At 56.6% G+C, this 26443-nt stretch overlaps 1 protein-coding gene across 1 annotated transcript in view; it reads left to right on the plus strand.

The window, feature by feature from the left end:
- Positions 1–26443, plus strand: part of FREY1 (Frey regulator of sperm-oocyte fusion 1) — a 433428-nt gene that overhangs the window by 102334 nt on the left and 304651 nt on the right. The gene's annotated exons all lie outside the window — the stretch shown is intronic.

Genomic DNA, 26443 nt, shown 5'->3' on the forward strand with positions numbered 1-26443 from the left:
GTGCGCGGAAAGTGCTGGCAGCTCCACGAATCGGGACAAAACCTTTAAGCAGCAACAAAATAGGAAGCGGAAAGCTGTAAGGAAACGCCGAGCCGGAGGCTCCCGGGGCTGCTCCAGCCCCAGCCGGCTCACACGCAGCCCTGGCACCCCGGCCCCTCCACTGTGCCGGCGGCTTCCCAGCCAGCCCCTGCATGTCCCAGCCCCAACCTGCTGCTCTCCATGATTTCTTGCCCTCCGAGCCCCTTGAGAGGTGGCTTTGCTCATGTACATGTTCTTTTTTGATGCTGACAAATAGAGCCTGAGTTAAGTGACTGAAAGCCAAGCTCAGAGACAGGCTTGCAGGGGCGAGAGGTGAGTGCATTAGCCCTTGACACCTTCCCCCTTCATCCACTCCTTGGGAAAGGTTGAAAGGCTCCTGACATTTCTCTTTGGCTCCAATCAGCTACAAAATTATTTCCCATTGCAGCAAGCAGATTCGACTGTCCTCTTTCCCACAAGCCGAGTGACACCAGCCCCACGGCTCACCTTGCCAAACACAGTATAGGACGCAGGTTATTACACTGGGAATATACTCCTCCAGCCTCCCCATGCTCCTTTCACATTTCATTTTTAATCGAAGGAAGAAAGAGTCCACTTGTGCTCCAGGAACATGGCCCTCTCAGATCTGTCTCTGTAACTTTTGAGAGAAGAAACTCTTCCCCTCCACTCCCTTCCCAATTTCTCTCTCCCAGATCCATCATCATTAGCAACTATAAATGTCAGAGCTGCAGCCATTAGGCTACTATTCCTAGATAAATAATGCTTTTCATATTTAATTTACAAGTGGTTGCAGAGCCTCTTTGGGGTGCGCAGGGTTAATTAAGAGCTGAATTAGATGGAAATGCTTCTCCCCAAGGAAACTCAATTAAACTGTTCTGGCAAAAAAGCAAGGATGGTCAGGACTGCTCCCCAAACAGCAGTGCTGTGCCAGCTGCCCCAACCGCTGGCGTGTGCAGCGCCCGGGCTGTCACCTGCAGGCATGCTGTGGAGCCGTGTCCCCTCCGCCTCGGGGAAGAAAACTCTTCTCCTACCTAATGCCACGTGCATGTGTGCCAGTGCTGCCAATGGGCACAGCCAGCTGCCCCTGACCCCCGTGGGAAAGGGGGGACCAGAAAGGGAATGGGGCACTGAAGCAGTGGAGGTAAATAATGATGAGGGACAGGACTAAGGCACACCCAGCACCTGCACGGGACACACGCTGCAATTGCTCCTCCTTTTGAGTTTGAAAATTGAGAGTCCCTGGGTTTCGGTCAGATGTGCCAGTGTTGATGCTCATGGTTAATCCTTCCTCCTGCTGCACAAACAAGTTGCCAAATGCTCCTCAGGAAAGCGATCTCCAAAACAGGAGGTGTACCACGACCTTGCTATGCAAGTGAAGGAAGCTCCTGGCCTCCTCCTCCCAGACATCTGCTCACCAAAGCAATGCGTGCTGCGAATCGCAAACTACCACAGGCCCCGTACGAGCTGTACATCCTTCCTGTGGTGGTTTATGGGCAGCAGCTCCTTTCCTTCCCAAGAAAAAGAGCTATGGACAGAGCAGTGTTGCTGGAAGAAACAAATAAAAAAAAAAAAAAAAATCCCCAACAAACCTTCTAGAGAAGGAAGTGAGATCTTTTGAGATGACAAGAAAGTTTGTTTACTTGAGCTTTTTGCTCTGAGCCCAGCCAAATGAGGAAGGCAGCATGTCAGGGAGTGCATATCCGGCTCACTAGACAGGCTGAAAACGCTAACATTCAAGTGCTCCATGTCCATATACAACAGCTTGTAAAGACCTGTCAATCCAAGGAAGTGTTTGGAGGCCCCAATCAGCAGCTCTTCAAACTCATACTCATTTGATCCTACTTTTGTGTATGTCCTTTCAACAGCCAAATCCAAGAAGTAAATGGTCTGGTGGTACCTCCATGCCACCCCACCCTGAGTGGCTTCAGCTTCGAGAAGATGGAGGACTGATACCAGGAGCTTCCCTTAACAGCAAGTGCTTGATCTTAGGGACCTGCATGTACCACAGCTCCTTCCCTGTCTCCATCCCGGCTCGATCCTGGCTGGAGCCCCACCTGAAAGTGATTCAGCTGTTCCTTTGACTCTCACACCACAAGATGAACACCTTGTCATCCTTTCTAATGTCAGCCTCGGTGTTTGATGTGATTACCTGCTGTGTTCACTTGGCACTCGAACATTCAGACCTATCAATTTAATCTTAATTGTGCCCTTAATTTGATCATTGTGTTGTTCCACCTGTAACTGGCTTAGAGGAATCTGGTAGTAAATTTTCCCTGCAACATGCTCGATTCAAGTGTACGTTTGCTTGGCTGGCCTTTGCATAAGATTCGTGAGGCAGAGCACAGAAATCAGTTTATTCTGTCGACTGGCAGCATGGATAACGAACTTGGGGGGCAGAAGTCCCTTTGGTAATGTGCTCTGCTACCAAACCAGAGCTTCTGTACCCCACAAAGCCTGCCCCATCCTTCCCCTGGCCATGGAGGGCCTCAGGCAGAAGACGCCTGCTGCCGTGCCAGGCAGGGTTTCCTCAACTGGGGGTCTGCACGTATTTCTCTCCAGATACGGTTACTTCCTCCAAAAGCATTTCCAAGTGCAGCTGAACAGGGAGGAAGAGAGACAGGTATTTGCTACACCTCTACCAACTCATTGTTCCCCCTTGGTCTTTTGGCTTACCTGCTGCTTAGCTGCATGCAGCCTCTTACAGTACCTCTCGGGTCTGACATGCCCTGTCTGACTAGGGGGATGACAAGGGAGAAAATCAGGCTCTAGAAATCATCAGCCCCTTTCTCCAGCGGCTGCAAGTCCTCATCCCCTGGAGGCCACCTGGGTGAGGTTACCCACACAATGCAGCCTGCGCAGAAGCAGGAGGAGCTGAGAGAAAGTGGGAGCAGCGCAGAAGAAACCCTGGGCATTGCAGTCCTCATCCTAGGACTTTGCAGAGCCCCCAGAGACTTCCCCCAGATTTGCTCTGGTAAACCAAGCGCCTGCCGGACCAGGTCCACCCTGGCCTGCCCGCTCAGCCTCTGGCTGCAGGTGAGCAGATGGGGTAACTCAAGTGCCCAAAACAAGCCTCTTGCTGACAAACAGCCTCAGGAGCCTGGCAAGGATGGGCTCCCAGTAAGCACACCACAGCCGGACTTGTGGGGAGAGCCATGGATGTCCTGGCCTGCCATCTCCCCATCCCCTGGGAAATTTTTATATTTAATTAGAAGAGAGTTAAGGAAAGAAAGATGAGTGCATGTGTGGAAGCAAACCATCACCCGGGTAGCTGATTTCCTTCATGCAGTAGACAGAAGCAAAGGAACATTTAATCCTGCTGGCTGAGCACAGCCAAATTGAGATCTACAGGGACTTCTCTGTGCAAATGCTGTACAGCAACAAACAGCCTGGGTAACAGGATAAGCTTTATCTGAACAATCAGCCACTTCAGCGCAGCCTTCCAGGGCCACTGGCACTGGCCAGCAAGGGGTCGCCTGGGAACAACTCCTCCATCCCAGCAGGAGAGTCGAGAAAAGGAGCTGCTGCAGAGTAGCCTGGGATGTTGCTGGATTTGGGCAACTTTTAGCCAAAAATCCTCGGTGAGCTCTCCCTTCGCTTAGAAACTGGCCTGTTACCCAGCCCCCTTGGCAAAACTCTTCTGTTTGCCACCCCGGGATGGGAGGCTGCCCGCTCCCTGCCCACCGCCCAGCTGCACACCCACGCAGCCCACGTGCCCGCCGTCGCAGCAGCCCCTCGCACACCAAACAGGGCTTTTGGCCTCAGCCGCCGCCAACATCCCTGCCTGCGACCCGCCTGCCTTCTGAGAGATCTTGTGAGCACAGGGATATTAATGATGCTGCCTTTTGATATGCAAACGGAGCGCTCATTATGCCTCTCGCCCCAACTCCTCTGAGCTGTTAATTAAAGAGTGTGCAGCAGGCAGAAAATTATCATCATTGCCTGCAAAATAAACCAACAATGCTCAGATGGCTGCACCCCAACCCCCAAAGCACGTGCAGCAAGGCCCTGGCAGTGACAGGATGGACGGACAGACGGACCCACGCTGCCCAGCGCTTGGGCAGGTGAACACCACAGCTCCCACGCAGCTGCAACCTGCGGCACTGAAAGCTGCGGCCAGGCCACGGTGCCGGCGTTGGGACAGGCCAGGTTGAGGGCAGCTGTGGCACATGGGACAAATGCCCAGCTCCTGGGCTGCAAGGGCACTGGTGCCACCAGCCAGCACCACGTTGTGCTTTGCCCAGCCTCTCCCAGGCTCTGGGCGAGCAGGAGAGACCCCTTTCCATCAGCCCAGGGAAGGATGGCTTTCCCAGCCCCTGCTTGGATGCTCACTGGTAGGAGCAGAGACAGGAATGGGTTGTTTTAGCACTGACCTTCGTGGTGCCTCTGGTTCCTGGGGGAGAGGGAGACCTGTATCCACCGCAGCACTTTGCAGGGAGGGTGGCAATGGCTGGGTGTGCTTGATGGTGAGCCCTGGTGAGCTGCTGCCGCAGCCAGGGGTCAACGTTAGCAAGGCCCATGTGCAAAACGAGCCCATGCTTTGACCTCATGAGCCTTTTGGGGAGTGAGGGGCAAGCTGAACAGGAGCCAGGTGGGCAAGGATGCCCTGACTGCTCACAAAAATGGCACTGCTCTCCCACCGCTGCCCTGCCCGGGGAAGGCCTGGGAGATCCCTTCCCCAAACTTCCTCTCGCCCCACTCCGGCATCTTGCCTCACAAACAACCAGCAGCTTTTTGGGGCTCTGAATCCAGTCCTTGCAGAAAGAAACAAGCACCTGCAGCAATCACGACAGATCAAAGGGAAGGGTGGGAGGTAGAGCCCAAAATTTCCTTCTGCTCCTGCTAAATGAGGAATCAAAAGAACCTGTTAGTGAGCTAAGTGGAGACTGCCCTGACCCCTTTTCCCTCTTAGGTGGATTTGCGTTAAACCCAAGACCACGCCAGCCCCACCTGCTCCCAGGGGCTGCTTCTCCCCACTTTGCTGGACCAAAAACCTCAGCCATGACTCTCTAGCAGAGGACGAAGCTCCTGGAAACTCCAGGTCCCAGCACACGGCTTTCCTCCCTCCTCATTCAATAGGAGAGGGGGGATAGCAGTTTGCTCTTGGGTGGGTTTGGGCACATTTTGGGCGTCCCTTGTCCTTCCACAGATTCCCCCGTGGCTGTGAAGGGAGCTGCTTTGAGATGTAGTGCAGCCCTTAACTAGAAGGACACGTTTTTTTTCCCCTGCCTTTTTTTGGATACAGCCTGCATTTGTCTCTGCTGTTGGGAAACGGGGATTACTGCAGAAACGAGACTCTCCCACTCACTCCTCTCACGGAGCTGGTTAGAAATGACAGAAACAGCAGGTGCCCTGTGGACAGTAATGGACTCGCTGCCTCTCTGCACCCGACAAGCGTTGCCTGATTTGTAAACCTGTGGAAAAGGGAGAGCTTGCAAGAGGGAGGCAGGCTGAGGAGCTGCCCGATGCTTTGGAGAGAGGCTGCTCCTTTGCAATTTTTTGCCCATCAAAGTAAAAGCAAACCCCAACTCGTGCTGTAAGCACTAGGCACAACTACAGGTGTGCTACGTGGGAGCAAACGCCACCTCTCCCTGGTCTCCTGGGACAGGCTTTAATTGCTGCTTGCCTGAGAAGGTTGTTCAGGTCCCCACCTCTTCCCTCTTTCTCCTCCCTCTTTCCAAGCCAATGGTGTTTCTGTACCCTGGGAAGGAGGCCCCTCTGTGGCAGGAGGTTGCTGTCTGCAGCTGGAGATGGGGATGATGGAGCAGCTCTGCACTGTGGAACAGATCCTGACTCCCCATGTCTCCCACACCTCCAGCAAGAAGATGCTGGGAATGGGATATAAGCAGCCCCTCAGATATCTCTACTGCTCCTAATTGTTGCTGTACCCAGATGCCTTCATCCCCGCAGGACCTTGGAGGTGCAGACTCCATGGGGTCTGTGCAGAGAGATGATTTGTCATGCTCTCCTCTGGGATTTCCTCCTGCCTCCGCCAGTGATGGTGCTTCGCCCCTGCAGGGTTCAGCGTGGAAGGGGCTGAGGGAGCCAGAACTGGGGTTGCCAGCTCAGCTCTCTCCAGAGCAGATGACAGCCACTGCCTCCTGTGACCCCAAGGCCTCAGCTAACCTGGTAATGACAAATGTGGCCATGACACGCCCAGGGGTGGAGATCACAGCAGCCTGGTTCCCTGGGGCAGCAGTGGGCACAGGACGGTGGTATTCCCTCCTCTCTCACCCCATCCCACACTCTCAGGACAGGGACGAGGTGGAAGATGCAAAGGCAACCTAACCCAAACAACTCTGCTTCTCCACCTCCTCCCCACCCTGTGTCCATGCCTGTTCCCCACACGTCCAGCCTCCCGGGACCTTGCTGCAATGCCAAGGGTCCGTAACCCCCACATCAGTGCTTCTGCATGCCTGCAGGGACCACGGGCTGCCCCTGCCCTTCAGACTCCCTCCTGCTCCTCCTGCAAGCAGTACAGTCCGTCTCCTTGTCTCAGGACTCACCCTGCCATCCATCACTGACTGCCCGAGCACATCGTCCTTCACTCCTCCAGACAGCGGTCGAGGAAGGCAGCTGGGACAAAGCAGTTACTTTGCCGAATCCCAGACGCGCTCGCACCTTGGCTCTGCATGACTGCTGTGGGGCTGGAGCTTTGCTGATTCAAACTCTCCGAAGACCAGCAAGGTCTGTGGTGCTGCCTGGCATTGCGGGCACTGCCCTTGTTCTTTGGGGATGGAAGTTGTGGCAGACGGGACAGTCTGAATACCACTGGGCTGGACCTCAGGCAGCTAAACCTGTCCTCATTGCCATGTCCTGGCTGGCACCCCCAGGGCTGCAGTATGGGCTATAAACTGCCAGGAGGAAGCGCAGTGCCCTGTCTTTGCCCGAGGGCAGCAGGGAGGCTGGGAGTGCCCAGCAGCCCAGCACGGGGGCACAGGCGTGCGAGACAGGATGAGCAGGTTTTTGCCCAGTGCTTGAATGGTTTTGCCTGAGACCATAAAGCTTCTGAGGCTGAAGCCTATTCCTTACTCTGGAATTTTCCCCAGATGCTGCTTCTCTTGAGTTTCTCTGCCACTCTGTGACTATTTCCACTCCTCGAGGCAGGGGCTTTCGCCTGAAGCATCCCGGCAGCCCCAGGGGCACCAGGGCTCAGCCCTGCCTGTGCTCCCAGTGCTGCTCCCCTGCAAACCCTGCCTGGCAGCTGGGCAGGACATGGCTTTGCTGTACAGCCCTCTGGTAGCGAGGTCAGTGCTGGAGCTACCCTCCTGAGCCCCCGTGCCCACAGCCCTGCTCACCAGTCCTTCCTTCCCTGGCCACCCGATCCCCCAGAGCAGCTCTAGCCCCTGCTGACCCCATGTCAATGGATGCGTGCTCTGGGGGGAGAAGTGGGCAAACGCGTGCCCTTCTGCCACATGAGTACAATAAAGAAATACTTACAACAGCATTTGCTCTGACTGATCCATCATAAAAATGACAGCAGGGAAATCCTGATACTTCCACCTCTGAGATTTCCACAATAACACCTCCTGTGCCAGCGCTGTGGCAGGGCTGTGCCCGTGGGGGAAGAGGTGGCATTGCTGTATCAGAGCCCCTAAGGATTTGACCCACGCTGACCTGGTATCACAGACATGTTAACTAGGGGAAAAAAAGATTTTGGAAGGCTAAGAAGAATCACAGCTTCTTGTGGTATATTGTATACGTCAAAAAAACAATTCTGATAAATATATGGTTTAATGTGAGTCGGTAGTAATAGGTGCTACAAATTTAAATACCTCATCGCACACTCAGTACATAGCTATGCAGAAATACAAAGCACTTTGGATTAATATGCATTTAGTGTAATGCATCAGCATTTAGTTTTTATTGAATTGCTGCATTTCTGTGTGCACGCTAATATTAAATGTGCATCTACATGTTGACTGTGTAGATATCAGCAGATAGTCAGATGCCAGTGCAGATCTAGAGCTTTATATGACCCTAAAGCAGTATTTTTGGAGAAGCACCTGACGACCAGAGGGCTAAGTGGTGGTCAGGCCCTGCAGGCTCCTGTTTGTGGGTCCTGCTGTTTTGGAAGAGCAGGAAAGGATGAACAGTCTTGGCTCTCAGATGATGCTTTTTGGGGTGACTTGACACTGTCCATCAGTGCAGAAGTCTCTCACCTGTGTGCCAGGCTTGAGTGGAGCCGGGAGTGGAGCTCTGCTGCCCTCACAGCACATCCCAAGGGACCGGCTCACCGATGTCCCCCCTCCTGGGGACAGACCTCTCAGCTCCTGCTGCTCAGCCAGCGCGTCCTGGCTGCCACTTAGCTCCGAGGTGCCGGTGTGTCACCGGCATCATGTGAAGAGTGGAGTCCTCTAGAGATGTCGCCTAGTCCTCCTCGCTGCCACTCTGCCCACAGCAGCCTGGGGAAAGGCCACGCCACGTGCACCCCCCGCGGCACCCAGCCCCCCTGCCACTTGCTGGCACTTGATTCCCTTAGGAACTTTGTCCAGGCTGGTGTGAAAGCTTTCCACTTCCTTCCCAGGGACCATTCTGCAGCCTCAGGCTTGGGATTACCAGGCAGCTTCCCACCCGCTTTCACCCCCTTTCGCTCTAGCTTCATCCCTCTTCTCCCTCCTCCCCTGGATATTTGCACCCTGATGCCCCGTCTCCATCTAGCCAAGCCAGACATGAGGCTCTTTTAGTCTCTTTTCACACACAAGCTTTCCAGCCTGTTCTCCTGTTTTTCTACAAACTGCCCCAGCCTGTTTCAGCCTCTGGCAACCACCCTAGGCTGGAGGCGATGCACCAGGGCACTGGTGGGGTTCTCCAGAGGCACAGATTGCACATCTATTGCCTCAGCCATGCCAAGGACATGCCCAGCCTCAAATTCTGCTCTCAGTTTCAACCTGCAACTGTAGGGACCCACCACCCTTCTACCCTTGCTCCCAAGCATGACATGAAGCATGGCCACTATGCCAACTAGGAGTTGTCCTTTCCCGTGCCTCACACTACCCTTCTTCTGGCAGGTAGAGGCCACACAGTTCGCAGTTCTGGGATCTGGGCCTGGTGGCACTATTTGAGGAGAAAAATCCCATAGATGTCATAGCATCATCCATCCCTGGAGCTTTGCAAGACCTGACTGGATAAAGCCCTGAGCAACCTGGTCTGACCCCATAGCTGACCCTGCTTTGATCAGGAGGTTGGACTTAAGCCCTCCTGAGGTCCCTCTTCCAGCCTGAGTTTTCCTGTGACCTAACCCCCTGCCCCCCCCCCCCCCCCCCCCCATTTTAGTGGTGGTCCCAGACCTTTAGCAAGATGCAAGAGGCTAAACTCTGCCCAGGCTCAGGTCGTTGGCAGCATCTTCTTTGGCGGTCTCCTCTCACAGCCAGAAGCAGCAACTCGTGTCAGCCTCCCTCTTCCATGCTGTAGCCTGCTCATGGGGTGTGTGCAGGATCTTCCTCCTTCGCAGACCCCCCCAACCTTCCCCCTTACCCCTCCCTGGGGGAGCCCCTCTTGCCCCACCAGTGCCGTGCTCCAACCACGGTGCCAATGAATCAGAGCTCGTTTGGCAGAGACAGGAGGCACGCATGCTCTGCCGGGGGAGCCGAATAAAACGAGCAGAAAATGCACTAAAGCCTTTGCCACTTGTTTATGGCTGACAAATTAGTTTTGCATTAAGTTTTTAACGTGCCTGGCTTGTCAGCTCTGCTTGGAGGGCGGCTGGAGCAGGCAGCGCAGGGGGGAGAGGGGAGGGCGGCGGAGGCAGCAGGGATGGGTGGCATTGCACCAGAGCAGATGGCGCCTGTGCATGGTGGATGCGACTCACCATCAGGCAGGTCAGGCAGCCCCAGCTCAGGGGGAAAGCAATGAAACTTCTTGCCTGCTGCCCCCAGGGCTTTGGGGGGCCCCTGCCTGCAGGGAGAAGGAAGAGGGAACGTGTTGCCAGTGAGCACCGGGTAATAAACACGCTCTCCCGCAGCACTGGCATCTCCAGCCGGGTCCAGCCAGACGCCTGGTGTTGTCCCTTCCCTTGGGAGCCACAGCCACGATCCCTCACAGAGCGGGGTGTCTTCCCAGTTCCACCTCTGCATCTGGCAAAGGTGGTGGCTACAGTTCATGCCCAGTGAGTGCCTGAAATCCCTGCCTTGCTCTTCTCTGCCTCCCCAAAGGCTACATGAGGTCAGCAGAAACCCTGACTGCAGGCACTATGGTGGTCTCTGATTCTGTCCCCAGGAGGTCACAGGAGGGGTCTCTGGGTCCCATAGTAGCACGTGGGCAGGTGAAAACCATAGTGAAATGAGATGGTGTCCAGTGCACTCCTTGGGAAAGGACAGTTTCATAAAACCCGAAATATCCCCCCTCTGCTCCCATCAAATTGCTGCCAGTTCTGGACCAGCTCTAGTGGAAAGGGGGTGGATTGTAGATGAGGCACAGCCAGTTCAGAGAAGGCTGTTTAAACTACAGCAGACCCAGAGCTGCTGTAGTTTACACTGGGGACTACATCCAGGCCTTTCATCTATCCATACTCAGGGGTTTGAGGTGCCTTCTTGCTTGCAGGGGTTAGCGGGGTGAGCATTTTCAAAGGGAAGAAAAGTGATTGCAAAAAGCAGCATCCCCCAGCTGGGAGCAAAGAGCAGCTTTTGTGGAAGTCACGCAAATAGGGAAATCAATACAGCTCTGAAACAGGCATGACAAAAGAACAAGTGGAAAAAGCAAGTGGCCCACCAAATCAAACCAGAAGGTACAAGCAAGGAGCTTGACATCTGCCTGGGACAGCAGGAGAAGCCACTGAGGAAGAACACGAATGGAATCCAAGCCTGAAACACGTGGGGCTACAAAAGGGCTCAAGACATAAAACTTCCAGTATCGAGTCCCTGTGACGTCCTGATGCGGTGTTCAAGCCCCTTTTCTCTACAGAGGTCTCCTGCAGCCTGTCTGGGGAGCCAGCAAGGCCCCCCGTGCCCCAGCTGGCCTCTCATGCTGATGCCTCCTCCTCCATCTGTGATCCTGTCTTTTTTCTGGATCCACTACATAACATCTAACCATGCTCCTCAGGGAAGGATCAGGCCCTGAGATAGTCCCGAGACGTGTTGCTGCATGCTGTGAGAACAGTGCACAAACACGAATCTATGCCGCCTTCACTTTTGCAGCCCCTGAACCTTTTCCGTGACCATCGTGACCAAATATGAGAAAAAACTTCTTTACGGTGAGGGTAACCGAACACTGGAACAGGCTGCCCAGAGAGGTTGTGGAGTCTCCTTCTCTGGAGACATTCAAAACCCGCTTGGACGCGTTCCTGTGTGATATGGTCTAGGTAATCCTGCTCCAGCAGGGGAATTGGACTAGATGGTCTTTCGAGGTCCCTTCCAATCCCTAATATTCTGTGATTCTGTGATTCTGTGATCTCATGGAGGAGCCAGGCAGCCCCTGTGCAGAGTGCAGGGGTCCTGGCCCAGAGACCCTGCCTGCTCACTGCTTCAGCCCGAGAAGCTCCAGGGCATCTTCTTGCCCTCCTCTGGGGAGACAGGTCAGCGTCCCTGCCCCAGACAGTACCCTTCCCTGCTCCTGTCCCCGTGCTGGGTCAGCAGCCTGGGGATCAGCTCCAGTGTTATGCCTGGAGGAAAAGGAGCACCGACATGCAGGCTCAGCAGAAGAGGTGCCCTGTGGGGACAAGAGCTGCTCCCCCGTCCCTCCTCCAGCAGAGCTGTCAGAGCAGCCAGGCACTGGAGGCTGAAAAGCTGCAGCCAAGAGAGTGGGCAAGCCCTGAGCGGGGGCAGGCAGAGCAGGAGGCAGCAGGAGGGCTCGAGGAGCTGGGTGACCTTGGAAGGCACCTGCTGAACCTGTATCATAGAGCTCATCTGGGATTTTGATGCTCAGATACCAACAGCAGTAGCCACAGGTACCCAAGTAGGAAGCCTGCAGCAAACACCCCAGTGCACCCCAGCCGGCATGCCTTGGCCCCGTGCCATGGTGCTGTGGGCTCTTTGGCTGCCTGGTGCCCACCCCCAGCTTTCACATGTCCCCCATGTCCCCACAGAACCAGCTAGGACTCCCTATCGGCATCTCGGCCAAAGCCCTGACCCTCCACCCTCTTCCCCAGCCTGGTTTGTGGGGGAAGCCCACAAATACTGAGCAACCCATGTGCCCAGGAATGGAGGGAGCTGCAACACCGGAGCAGCATGGTCAGGGTGAGAGATGCCCCTGGGTCTGCAGGAGGGGACGCCAACTCCTGGTGCCCCTGAGTGTGCTGCCTGCAGCCTGCTTACCCCGCTGCCTGTGCTTGTGGGCAGGGCCGCCACGGCTGGGCTGGCCCCGGCTCCCTGAAAGGGCTCATTGTTGGTGGCGGCAGGGACACAGGCGGCATTGAGGGCGGTGGGTGCCCCACGCTCCTGGCCGGCGGTGGGAGCTGGCCTGCCCTGGGCCTGGCTGCTGGCAGCCCTGACCTCCCAGGCGCCATGAAAAGGCTGGTTTGTAATGCTGCCTGCAGCCGGGAGCTGCAGGATGACGAGGCAGCCGGCATGCGCTCCTGGAGCTCCCAAATGACGGCAGCCTCTGCACTTACCCTCTTACCCCCTGCTCCGCCAGCCCCACCACCCCGGCACAGCATCACATTTCTTCAGGCTCCCCAGGCCTGACTTTCTCACACAAGCCTGGCCCCAGCACCTCGGGGTGATGCTGCAGCCCCGCTCAGCATGGCCACCACCACCCCAGTGCTCCTCAAAGTGGCTGCTGGATGCTCCCCGTGCTCTCTGCTCCCCCCTCCTTGGCACAAAGCTGAGCGGGACCCAGACTGGTTGCGGAGGGAGCAGTGGCAGGACTCCAGCTCTGCCTGGACCTCAGCAGCTCCTGCAGCCACCAGTAAACACACATTAAGCTCCTGCAGCCACTAGTAAACGTGCAAAACAGAAGGAGGAAGGATGCCTGCCCAGGGAAGGTGGCCCCAAGGCATCCGGCCACGGTAGCTGACACCTGCAGCCACGCAGGGCCAGGCTGGGCCATATCCTGCAAGAGGTGGCCGTGTGCGTGGGACAAAGCCTCCCTCCTCCCTCCCGTCCTGTCCAGCCCACAGCACCCAAGAGGAGCATAAAAGGAAAAATTACTTCTGTGGTGACCTGGCTGTGTAACCTGTCAGATGGCGAACGACCTTTTCTCTCCTAGTCCTGGAGCCAGGAGGCTTTTGCCAACCATATGGCAGTGGGGGGTTCAGGCCAGGGTGAAGCAGCAGCTCCCCACCTTTGCCAGGACAGACCGGGCAGGTAGCAGCCACATCCCCTTCCCTCCTGGGGCAGCCCCGCACACTGGCAAGGAGGGGTGCATGCCTGCCCATGTGGCAGCCCTTTCTCGTCTTGTGGATGCCATGGTGGTTTGGGGAGGGGGCACGGGGCTGGTACCCAACAGGACTCACTGCGTGGGGCTTCAGTGTGCAGCTTTCTGCACCCTCCAAGCAGCAGCTGGAGGAGACAGGGTGTCCTTGGGGACAGATGGGGACCCCAGATGGGGAGTAGCAGAGCCTACTCCTCTGAGCCCAGCTGGACAAATGCAAGCCCATGTGCATATGCCCCAGGGGAACAGCAGAACAAGGGCTAAAAGAAGGGCTCCATTCATAACCAAGGATGTGTTTCCAGTTAGTCAAGCCGAGCACCACCAAGCCCAGGTCTGATAAGCCCCAGCACAGACACCGTGTTAGCAGAAGACACCAGAGTACTATTACTTTCTGTCAACCCAGCAGGAACATAGTTGCAAAAGACAACAGACAGAAAAGATTAGTCAAAAAACCTAGTTCATCATTGCCCAGCAAGAGGAACGCAGGACTCACAGGGAGGACCCAGTAACAAGCACCCCCTGTCCTCTGGGTCACAGAGACCTTGAAGCTCCCTTGGGGACATGCATCTTGGTGCTTGTATATAGGAGAGCAAGAATGGGTAAAAACAACTTGCTTGGAGATTTTGTATAATAAAATCACCTTCCCCCTCTGTAAGATCTTGCTATCATCTTACACCATGATTAAGTGACCCCCCTCTCTTCAGCCACTTACAGACGTTTTCAAGACACACAAGTGTGTGAACGCAAAGCACCTTATCTTGGCACGGCACCAAGGTGGCTCTGATGGCCCTGTCATTCGTTATGGGATCGAAGCAACCCACGTACCTGATGCCACCAAGCAGCCCTGAGAAATAGTTCCCTCAGGGTTTTTCTACCTGTCTGAGCCAGCTGGGGAGTCTGGCTGGGACCAGCAGGGAGGCAGCGGCACAAGGCTGGTTGGGGAGGGGGTTGTCCAAAAACCAAATTGCTATTTAACCAGACTTTTAATCTCTGTTTTTCACCAACACTTTCACAAACCCCCTTTTTCACTGCAGTGAAACACGGAGGCTCTTAGTAAATACCCACCCAACCTCTCTGTAAATTCACAATACATGAATGATTTTTATTAAAAATACCAGAATCAGCATTAAAGTTACTACTGTATTTTGAACACCCAAGAAAATGGGACTACAAAAGGTAAAGGCCACATAAAAGTGTTGACTTGGCTACAGTGTGATTTGGGGGCACATTTTAGCACCATGAAGCCTGATGTACACTTTTAGAGAAGAAAACAAAAATACAATTATACGTGAAAGTCCAATACGGCTTTTGGTACTGGCTTCAGGTGATTTTTCTGTTGACCTTACTTACTTCAAGGGAGGTAGAAACAGGCGTGGGAGGCATGACCACGGCTGGGGGCTGAGCAGCGAAGATGGGGGAGAACTGCACTGTGTCCCATTTATGCTGTTTTCTGTGCTAGGAGTAATGCAGACCCCAGAGCTCGTAAGGTTTGACCTTTTCCTGGGAGGTTTCTCGGGAGTAAGATGGGAGTAAGAGGGCCATCAGCCCAGGCTGGTGACAAGGGTGTGGGGATCACAGTGGGCTAAGGAGAGTGCTGAGCCAAGGTAGGATCCTTAACTGAGATGGGTTAGCACAGCTGCTCCCACGGTCAGTCCCGGGATGCTCTCTGTGCTTGTGGGGTCCGCGTTTCCAAACAGACATCGGGCACGTTGGAGAGATCGGCAAGAGTGATGAAAAGCCCAGAAACCCCCACTTCGTCATGAGAGATAAAGAAGTTTAGTCTATTTAACTTCTCAGAGAGAAGGTTAAGAGGTGCCTTGATCATGATCTATTAATACCTACACAGGAGAAATAGTTCAGATAGTAGATAGCTCTTTAATCTAACAGGCAAAGGCATAATGCAATCCGGTGGCTGGAAGCCAAAACTCGACGCCTCCAGACTAGAAATAAGGGGCACGTTTCACTGTCAGGCGCACCAAGCTCTGGAACAGCTCACCCACAGCAGCGATGGCATCTCTCCCCAGACGAAGGTGTGCCTGCGCCCCACTGACAGCTCGGAGGCAGGAATTACTGGGTACAAGGCGGTAGCCTGTCACCCACAGGGGCAAGGCTGAACAGTCACGATGACTATCTGGCCCTGAAAATCTGGGATTTTACAAATGGATAGTTGATTGTGTTTATTTTTGTGTAGGGGAGGAGAATCTTCTTTCCCCCCGGCCAGCCATTTAAAACTGCCCTGCAGCTACCATGCTGTGAGTACATCGAAGTAACAACGTAACATTGAGATGGTTACTGTGGTCCTCATTCATTTCCTCTACCTTATGTGTTATATTGACTTGCCATGGCTCTTTGGAAGGAAAACCAAAAAGGAAGAGGGAGTGAAAGGCTGGGGTAAATACCTACCAGCCCTGCACACACGGAGTGTGTAAGCTCCTCAAGAGAAGGGATTATGGCATGAGCTGTATATCACCACTTCTGAACTGCAGAAGGACGTCAACTCTAAAGCCTTTTGTTAAAGCTACTACATGAAGGCCAATGAGAAAGGATATTTTCTGGAAGTCAAGTGTCCCCAAAATATTCCAGACTCTGTACCTTAAGACCAAGGTATCAAAACACCACTCTGTGCGAAATCTCGGCTGGTGATCCTACGGGGTTTAGGAATGATTTCGGTAACCCCGCCAGCTCCGCACATCATCGGGCTCTGGCAGACTTTAGAAACTCCTCGTGGGGAGGTTTGCACCCCACAGCCCTGCAAAGGGAGCCACGGGGCAGGGGAGAGGCGGCAGTAGCCCCCGCTTCGGCACAGCCCTCCCACTGCTCCCATCCTGCTGCAATGCCCCTGCCCCTGCCACAGCCGAGCTGATGCCCAGCAGCCGCCAGCGAGCGGAACAGCAGCTCTTTCTCTGCGCTGCACCTCGCCATCCTCTCCGCGTACTTGGCCTGCGGGGCAGCCGCAAAGGTTTTATCATCTCGGCCCTGAGCGACGCTTCCTTGCAGCACAGAAAGCCTTGGCCAGGCAGCCTCCATCGCCGCCGGGAGCCAGGCGGAGCGGCACGCCGGCACTGCAGCCCGGGGAGAGCCTCCTCTCTGGCAGGAAAACCGTAGCATGCAGGCGGGTTTACAAACGCTACAGTACAATCTGACACGGGCTCTCAAAACGCCGTGCTTAAGCACACAAATAGTATTTTCTATTAGTCTGCCTTTAAATTTATGTGCCTTAATACATTGCTCTTTATGTTAGCGGTGTTTCACAAGATGTACAGGGGATGTAATGTGGCCAGATTACTGGGAGAATCGTAACTTTTCTCCCGACTGCTTTTTGAGTGATTAGAACAGTAACCTTCATATCACCTTAACAGCCACATTGGTATTTTATTACATATATTCCCAAACAGATTATGTTGTTAAGGTAGATTTTTTGAACCATAACTCAAGAGGAGAAAATAAAAAGCCTTTGCAGAAACCTGTTGCTGGAAAGCATGGAAATTGGATGCTTTCAAACTGCATTTGGGCTCAGATGAAAGGTGAGCTTTTGTCACCAGCAGCCTCTCCACTCTCCCACCTAGAGCCATGCAGGGGAAAAAAGATGCCTTTTAAACAGAGGCAAATTTTCTTGATGAGGGTGAGGTACAGACACAGTAGTCCTTCCCTCTGCAAGGCAAACTGCCCATGAACACACACCACGGAGCCTAATTAATATTTTAATACTCCCCAGTCAGAGATACAGAGCTATAATATGTAAACTTTCAAACCAACAGCATCTCTTTAGATTAATGCTCAAAATACCAGGGAGCATCAGAAAATGTGACCATGCCCAGCTGAAATAATCAGAAGCATCTCTTTTTCCTTCAACCCTGCTTTTATTCCTCATTTTTTTCCATTGATCTCTCAAAATTCTTTCCTTTGTACAAGACAGCCTATACGGCCACGTTACCTTGACTGCCTTGGGTTCAACATCACCATTTTAAGCCCAGGTGTTGCGTAGACACTCTGCGCATCATTGGTGCCAGTCATGCAGGCGGGGGCACAACCCCCAGCACCAGGAGATATGTGCCCAAGTAGCTCCAGGATGGCTTCAAGTTGTGGGGCATTCTGGACTTTTGCAGATGGCCTTTGGAGGTGTCTGAGTGCCCAGACTGTTTCTAGGATTGTGTCTAAGAGAGGAGCAAATCCTTACTCTTTGGACAGACTGGGAAGCATGCAGGTGCCTGTCTGCTCTTATATTGTTACCGTGAGCCCCTTGATTTCCTCCTGGCACCTGTCCCTGGCCTGGTTTATGCCCTGCTTGGCCAAACTCCTTGAAATCCTGCCATTCCTGCACTTGCAGCGACTTGGCCCCCCGTGGAAGTGGAGCACAGCCGTGGCCATGGGCCAGCTGGACGCCCGCTCCCAGCTTCTCCCCACCGCTTGCTGGAGGTGCCGAGTAAGTGCTAGCATACATTAAGCGTACATCACGGGCACCCGGAGCTGCCGAAGGCCCGTGTGCCACGTCGGGGTGGCACTCAGGGCTATTGCGCAGGTACTACGGGTCCGTAGGTACGAGGTCAGCTACACCTTGGCAGATGAATCAGCAGCTTGTGTCCATGGAAGGGGATGGCCTGAGTGGACACATCACCTAAGGAACACCAATGATGGAAACCCCAGGGCCACTGACATGTTTCCAGCAGCAGCTGGTGGTGCGGCTCTTCCCCATCTCCGGGAAGAGAGTCAGGACAGGCAGGAGCCTCAGTCCTTGTCCTTCACAAGGTGTAGGAAAATGAGCATGAGAGAGAGTGGCTTCAGGGCTTTCTCACTCAAAACAGGGATACACCAATGCAATAGCACCGTATAATGAATGCTACGATGGGGAGCTGTTGCTATGGTGAGGGAAATAATACTTAAGCACCAACTGTTTATAAATATAAAATCCCTACAAAGTTTTCTAAAATTAGGTTAAGGGGGCTAGGGCTGTCAGGATATTGTAAAAGGCTTGAGAAATACCAGTATTTTTGGACACGCAAGATCTGGCTACTCCTAAAACAGCAAATGCAAGTCCAAAATCCTAAACATCAAAAGTGACGACTCTGCTGTTGTGCTTCCCGAGATTTAAAGGCAACCTCATAGCCCTAAACTCGCTGTCGCAGCATGGCAGGCCTCTGACAGCAGAGGCAAGACGAGCACTCCCAGGGATTTATTTTTCTCTCGACACAATTGCAGCACAGGGACCTGGGCTCCGCCGTTTCTTGTAGCCCTCTCGCTGCCAAGTGAAGCTGTTCCAAGCTGCTGATGAACATGCTGGTACTATGACCCCAGTTACGCTTTGCAAATCCTAGAGTCAAAGGTGAAGATTTGGAAATCCCTGAGCTGCGGAGGCAGGTCCTTGCAGAGCTCAGGGGGTTGTCAGGAGCTGGGTGATGCTCACATGAACGTAAGAAAACTGCTGTGATTTCTTATGCTGCCCGGGCAGCACCAAACATGCACAAAGTAAAACGGGGATATAAAAAATGAATATCCATTGTAGCGTCTCCAGAATCATAAGCTGGCTCTTGTCAGCAGCTGCCATTTCAGCGGAGGTGCGGTTAAAGTGCTAAAAACACAGCTTAGTTGGCAAGCGCCTGGCAAAAGGGAAACATTCGAAGTTGCCAAAAGTAAATGCCTGACCTGTTTTGAGGGGTTGAACAGAAGCAGAACCTGGGAGGAACGTGACCACCAGACCCCAGAGGCCTCAACAGCCCCGATGCTCTCCCGTGTTTCACTTGCCACCTTCCCAGGCGGCCGGGATGGCCCCTGCCTGCCTCAGCAATCGGCGTTGCCGCACCGCCGGGGATGGTTTTGGTCCCTGCCCGTGGCGGGCAGCCCTGGCAGCACAGGGAGGATTCCTGGCGCTGGGGAACTAGTCCTCATGACAGTATTTTTTCTGATGGCCACCGGAAAACGAGCAAATAAATACACACCGCCACCGCTACCAAACCCGGCGGGGCCCCGAGGGGGCTGCTTGTGCCCCAGCACGGGGGCGTGGGGAGGGTAGGAGGCACCCGCCGCCCCGCACTCAGCCCCCGTCTGCGGGGTGGCCTGACCCGGTCCCAGGGGATCCCCGTGCCCAACACCCAGCGTGTGTGTGAGGGGGTCACCGCTCCAGGGGGGCGCCACCGGGGCCTCCCCCGCGACAGGAGGGGCTCTGCCAGCTCCGGCCGGGCCGCCTTGGGGAGGAAAAATAGGAAACAGAGAGTTTCCTGCTCGGCAAAGCCGGGGAGCGCAGCGACGAGGCGGGCGGCGCGGGGCGGCGCGGAGCGGAGCGGTGCGGGCAGCGCGGGGCGGGGGCAGCGCGGGGCGGTGCGGAGGCTCTGCCTCTGCCTCTGCCTGTGCCCGTGCGCTGCCGGTGCCTGTGCGCGCTGCCCGGCGGTCCGGAGGAGGGAGGGCACAGCGGCTGCAGCCCCCTCCCCTCCCCAGCCCGCCTCCCCTAGCCGCCGGCGCGGCGCGGAGCGGAGGGGCGTGAAGGGGCGGCCCCGCGCGCGCTGCCCGCGCGGGCCGGGCAGGGCTGAGCCCCCGCGGCGCGGCCCGCTGAGCTCCGCCGCCAGCCGCCCCTGGGCCGGGCTCGGCGTCCCCCGCCCCAGGAGCCGCGGCGGGGCCCGCCGGGGATGCGGGGGGGAGCCCGCCGCGGCGCTCCGCCAGGTAAGGGGCGCTGGGAGCGGGGCGGGGGGCGGCTCGGCGGGGGTGCCCGGGGGCGGCGGGCCGGGGCTCCCCCGTAACCCTTTCCGCGCCACCAACTTTGCAGGGTAGCGAGGCATCACCCGCAGCGGCGGGAGGGACTTGTCCCCGCTGGTCCCCAGCGCCGGCTGCGGCGGGACCCCGTCCCGGGCTGCGAGCGCCCGGCCAGCCGCCGCCGGGGCTGCCTTAGCGGGGCGGGGGGGAGGGCGGCAGCCCTGGCCCCCGAGACCCGCGGGGGGAACGAGCTGCGGCGAAACTTGGGCTGTTGTTGGGTGAGGAGCTGCCGCCTGGAACAAGTAAGTCCCCGGTGGCAGAGGGGAGGCCGGATGCCCAGCCCGGCGGGGTGAGCCGCGCCAGCCGGCGGAGTAAATGCCCCAGCGTTTGCTGTCAGACCTTAAAGGGGGCTGATAAACCTGCCGCGAGGGCGCAGGCTGGCGGGGAGCCCTCCCGAGCGGGGCTGAAGCCCGCCGTGGCATGGAGCAGCCCTACAGGAAAGCCGCGCGGTTCAGGGTTCGGGCTCCTGCGGCGGCCGTAGCCTGGGTACGGTGCAAAGAGTGTTTCGAGGCGGTGAATGAGAGCTTTCATCCCAAAAGAGCCTTCCAGCTCCTGCCAGGGGAGCGCTCCGGGAGGGAGCCAGCGTGCACAAACAGGCTGGTGGATGGCTATGGGGAAGGTGGAGGGCACAAAAAAATTGTACTGGGTTTACCCAGGCATTCGCATCCTTGGGAAGAGACAGATGCAGTTCAGCAGATGAGGGATAAACAGGCACAGGTGGATGTTGCGATAAGAAAACTCTGGGACTGGCTGGGGTTGGCGTTACTTGATAGTGATTAATTAACTCAAAATGTGTATGCTGAGTGCCAGTAGGGAAAAAACAAAATCCCTGTTGAAAGCTCTGTGGTTATTTAAGTGCTGGTCAAAGCGGGCAGCACTCTGGTGGCAAAGGAGCTCTCGGTCCCTCTGAATCGCAGAGGGGATGGGCAGAGACGGGAGCGGGGGTCATGCCAGGAGTGGCTGTGAGCACTGGGGTCCCCTGCCTTATCATTAGAAAAGTGCCCCAGGAGGTGATCCACTTGAGAGCAGAGCAAGTCTGGGTCCTACGGGCACACAGAACCTCCACTCGGCGTACGGTGCAGTGCTCACCCCAGGAAGGTGGTGGGCACGAGTCCCCAGCTGGCATTTGAAACTGCGATCGCAGGGAAGCTCTAGTGCTGTACGGCTAAAGAGGAGGTGAGGCTGAAGGCTCACTCCCACCCCATCAGGATCTCAGAGTGGTGGGCCTGGCTGGGGGTGGAGGCTTGGGGACAGAGACCAGCCCTGCTCACGCGTCTGTTGTGGTACTCGAAATCAGGTAGCGCCTGTGGTGAGGGGAAAGGGGGGCTGCTTGGGGCTGCTTTTCCCAGCAGTCCCTCTTTCCCCTGGGGAGTGGCAGGGTGCAGCCTGCCCGCGCCCAGGGTGGATGGGCCACAGGCACGCTCAGTGCCTGCCTGGCTTCGCAGAGCCACCAGCATGACTAAGCCGCTGCGACCGAGTGGGATGCTCAACATTAAACCCCTTCAGGAGCCCATCTTCCCTGCCTCAGTGGCCACAACATGTTTTATGAGATATAAACTCTTTGCTCAGTGGGAGGACGCCGGGAAGCAGCAGGACCCGTGCCAGTGGGTCTCTGGCTGAGAGTTGTTTTGCAACCCTGCGACTTAATTTCTGTGCCTGGGCAGTAAGGTGGGGGGAGCGGGACCGCAGGAGCCAGGCTGGCTGGGCAGGGAGGCACCGCAGGGTGCTGGTTGCAACTCTCCCCTCCCTGACCAGCCTTCCAACAGGCTGCTCTGCCCTGGGCAGGGCACCCAGGGGTGCTGCTTGCCAGGCAGGGGACAGGGGTGTGGGGCCAAGCGGCTCCTGAAGTTGGTGCTGCAAACCCTGTGGGTCACTATGCACGTGTGGTTCTCTCTCCCAGGGGAGGATGAGGGGTTGTCTGCGATGAGGCACGTTTTGGGAGGTGTTCCCTGGCGAGTGTGCTGCAGCGATGCCTTCCAAGTGCTGCAGTCGCATTTGTGTCAGGAGAGGGCTTTTTTGGCTTACAACTCCCGGCGTGGGCTTTGCCTCGCGCAGGGTGCGCCTGCGTGCCCCTCTGCACCGGTGAGAGCGTGCCCGAGCGCGGGCAGGCGGGCAGCCCTGCCCGTCCCTATGCCCATCCACCTGCCTTCCTGGCACCGAGACCCCGGCACTGCCCGGGCGGCCGCTGCTCACAGTTGTGTTTTCCAGCTGGTCCCAAAGTCCTGAGTCACTCTGTCGTTTCCATGGAAACAGCCTGGCTGGCGGGAATCAGTTTTGGGGGTAGAAGGTGCTGGTAGATGGACCGTCACCGAGCAGGCCCCGGGGAGGGCTTGTGGGGCACAGGCGCTCTGCCGGTGCATTGCCCTGGCGCTGGGGCTTGTGCCGGGGCCGGAGCAGGCACCCGCGTTGCACAGACCCTCGCACCTTCTTCCACTCCCTTTTCCCTTCCTCCCTGGCACGGGGAAGCGCAGAGGGATTTTCCTGGCAGTGGGGAGGGAGCCCAGGATGAGCCCAGACGGGCTGAGGTCACAACTTCTGGGGAGTCGTCGAGAGAGGGAGACAGCCTGGAAGGCAGCCGAAAAGAGCAGGGTTTATTGACTGCCCTGTGAGAGAGTCTTGCGAACACAGCAATGACAGTATCCGTTACTGCGAGGTCTCCTGCCTAATGTTGCCATCGCCCCTGAGTTACCCAAACATGGCCACCTCCAGGGAGCAGCAAGGGAACCTGCAAGGAAGGCTTGGGGCAGGAGGCAGGGCAGCTGTGCACCTGGAGATGCTGTGGGGTCCCCCCATGAGAACAAGCTTTGGCACATCCACGGCACTGCTCTGTGTAGCACCTGGCAGCTTTTGGAGGGGAGAAGACGTGCCAGTCGCACTGATCCCTGCAGCAGCCCCGCCGAGTCCCGCCTGGCTAGTGCCTGAGCTCAGCTGCCAGCACAGCCTCTGGTGCCACGCTCCTGTTGCGTGGCTCTAAAAGCGGGTCATTCCCATCAAACCTGCCAAGACTGTCCCCGAAGTAGGAGTCCACCGCTCAGCATCTCCTCCCAGGCCTCCGCTGCGCTGCGGCTGGCCGGCCACACTCTCTGCTCCCCGTGCCGGTGACTCATGGATGCCGTTCAGCTTAATTCATTGCCTCCGATCTCCCGGTGCTCCTGGGCTGTCTTGCTGGCTTCTCGCCTGCTCCTCCTCCCTGGAGCAGTGCTGGGAGTCAGGGGAGGAGGAGGAGGAGGAGGAAGGCAGGTGATGATGCACCTGCTGCTGTTTTGTGGGTGTGCAGAGTAGGGGAGGCTGCACTGCCTGCACCCATCCTCTCCCTTCCCCTGGGCTCAAGGCTGCGGGAAGCGGGGCAGGGGAGAGGAAAGGCTCGGCACCTTCCTCTTCCCACAGACAATGCTCCTGTCCCGGTGCCAGGCACCAGCTGGCCTCCTGCAGTGCTCCGAGCCAGTTGCCGGCTGCCGTGCATCCCTCATGGACAGCCTGGTCCCATGCGACTGCAGGCAGCCAGACGGAGATGTGGGCAAGGCAGCAGAGTGCAGTCTGGCATGCTGTGACCTGAGAGGGGTTCAGGTCGGGGAAGGGGCAGTGGTGATCCCAGCACAGCACAAAAAAGAGCCCACATGCCTTCTTGCAGGCCCCTTGCAGTGCCAGAAACGCTGGGGGCAGTAAGGTACCAGTGATTTACCCCCACCCCAGCTCTGCATCTCGTAGGCCCCGCTGCCTGGAGGGACCTACCGGACTCGGCTCCCGCCCTCGGGCTGCATTTGCTCATCGTCTTTGGTGGAGCTGAGCTGGAGACAGAGTAGAGGGAGATTTCGGTTGGGAACACTTTATAGCATGGAAACATCTGTGAGGCCAGCATTTCGGATGACTCCCACAGTCACAGCATCCTACAGTCGACGTCTGAGTAGCCGAAATAGTGCATGCCTCACACAGGACTCTTAATACAGCCCGACATGGGCATGGCCCTCGCTCCAGCTGCTGGTTGGGACTGCTGGCCCTGGTATCGGTGCCTGAAGAGGAACAAGCCAATTTAAGAAGGTCTCCCTGGGCAGGGATGGGAGAGCAAGCGGCTGTCCTACTGCACCTGTGTGTAGGTGACATCCTCCTGCGGTGTGTTGGCTGCAGCCGCTGCTCGGCCAGCCCGCTCCGAGCCGTGCAGAGCCACGCACAGCTCCTCCTCGGCAGGGGTTTCACACCAGCCTGGCTGTGTCCGACAGATGAGCAAGGGGAGCCTGAGTGGAAGCGATCCTCAGCCGTGCCGGCAGCTCCTGGATGCCATGTGCTTGCGCCCTGAGAGCACCCGGCTGCCAGTCGCTGCTGCCTCTGGAGCCCAGGGCTGGGCTGAGCAGGAACCATGTCCCCTGGGGGACAGGCAGCGATGGGAGGAGGTGGGAGAGCCAGCTGGGGGCTGAGAGGAGGCTCTGGCTGGCTTTAAAGGCCACAGATGAGACATCAGGGAGGGAAGCCTTCTCCAAAAACCTGCCCCTCCCTGGCTGCAGCTCAGCAGACCGGCAGGACACACAGGAAGGGTGATGAGGGGCAGTCGAGGCTGAAGCTGGGCTGTAGTTTTTGCACCTGCTCTGCCAAGGAGGTGAATCAACTTCCTTCCCCCCGTTTCTTCCCCTCTGCAGCTTGGTGCATTGTGAAGGGGAGCGGGTCCAGGTGGGTGGAGAACCTGAAATGCTCGCAGCTAGCGATCTGGCAGGAATTGAGACCAAGGAGGCACCCAGGCTCTGGTCGCCTTTTGCAGGGAGCTGGCCGTGGGTTTCTGCCACATCCCGGGACAGTCCGAGGTGCATCTGCTCCAGCATGCATTAGCAGCACAGCAAGGAGCAGAAGTTGAGGTTGTGTGTGACGGATGCAGTGTGGCTGGCCATCACTAGAGAGCAGGAAAGTATTCCCGCTGCAGCTTCCACCTAGGCAGCACACCGGACTCACCTGGGCCAGGAGGTGCCAGCAGGACGCTCCTGTCCTGCCCTCACTTAGCAGACCTGGAAAAACACTTTATCCAAGGGATATAATACCCCATGTGGACACTGAGGCCAGGTCTCCCCTCTGCAGGGGGGGTAACCCCGGACCAGCAATAGCCAAGTGTCTGTGACTTCTGTCCCCCAGCCACATGCCACATCCCTGGTAGGCACCAGCCCAGGAGAAAGCATCCCTTATTGCCCAAGAGAAAGCATCCCTTATTCAAAGCATGTTTACGGGTCTAAAGCACAGCTCTTAGTGCGCAGACACGGCGATGGCTGGCGGGGGGAATCACCTGCAGCAGCTGTGCTGGAGCCCCTGTGCTGGGGTCCTGCTCTGAATCGCAGGGTGCAGAAAACCACACACCCAGTGAGAGGTCTCTGGAGCTGGTAGCTCCTGCAGCCTCCTGCCTGCACCGAGCACCTGGGGCAATTGGTAAATTATAAAAATAATAATCAAAAAAGAAAAAGGAGGTTTTTGACTCACCCGCAGGTCTGAGCAGCCCTCCTGGCATCTCTTGCTGGGTGACAAGGTCTCTCCGGGGAGCAGGGCATGTTGAGGAGATGGGAACAACATGCTGTGCCAGCTGCCATGGACTCTGCAGGGAACACACACCAGGAGCACTGCACCGTCTCAAGCCCGTCAGGGATTTCAGTGTGCTCTGGGCTTGAACAGGCCTCGGGCACTGAAATCAATCACTGGCCCATCAGCCTCCCTCGGAGACCTCAGCTGAGCAGCTACAGTAGTGGCTCTGACAATCCCACCCGCAGTGGCCAGTGCACCGGGGGCAAGCAGGGGACCAGGAGCTCGCAACCAGCTTGGGGCCAGCTCAGTGCTCTCCCTGGGGACACTCAGGGAGTGTAAGAGAAGTGGGGAAGAGGAAGCAGTGGTGGCGATGATACTGTGGGAAGGAAGGGCTCTGCTGGGCAGGGAGTGGAGATATTTGTGTCTGTCCCCTTGGTTTGCCTGAGGAGGGTGGGCAGGTGGTTGCAGAGGCGCGTGGACAGGTGAATGTACCACACCAGGGGGATGACATGGAAGGAAGATGGGCAAGGAAAAGTGGGTGCAGGAGAGCTTCAAAGCTGTTGCTAATACTGCGATGTCTCCCCTGCACAGGGCTTCTGGCTTGTTTGGGGTTTCTGGGATGAGTCTGCTATCTCCTGCCCCTCCACCCCCACTGGCCTTGGGGAGCAATAGCACGTGGATGCAAAGCCCCGTGCTGTGGAGAGCAGCAGGGCAGTCTGTGAATGTTATTTGGTTAGTTAACTGGGGAGAGATGCTGAAGCACCACCAGGTTACATCCCCTCCCTGCTGTGCCCCAGATCCCCAGGCACAGCTGGGGTGCTCCTCACTATCTATCCCTGAGCATCCTGCTCAGCTTCCCCTACCC

Source organism: Nyctibius grandis, chromosome 4, assembly GCF_013368605.1.
Source record: "Nyctibius grandis isolate bNycGra1 chromosome 4, bNycGra1.pri, whole genome shotgun sequence".
Classification (NCBI taxonomy): Eukaryota; Metazoa; Chordata; class Aves; order Nyctibiiformes; family Nyctibiidae; genus Nyctibius; species Nyctibius grandis.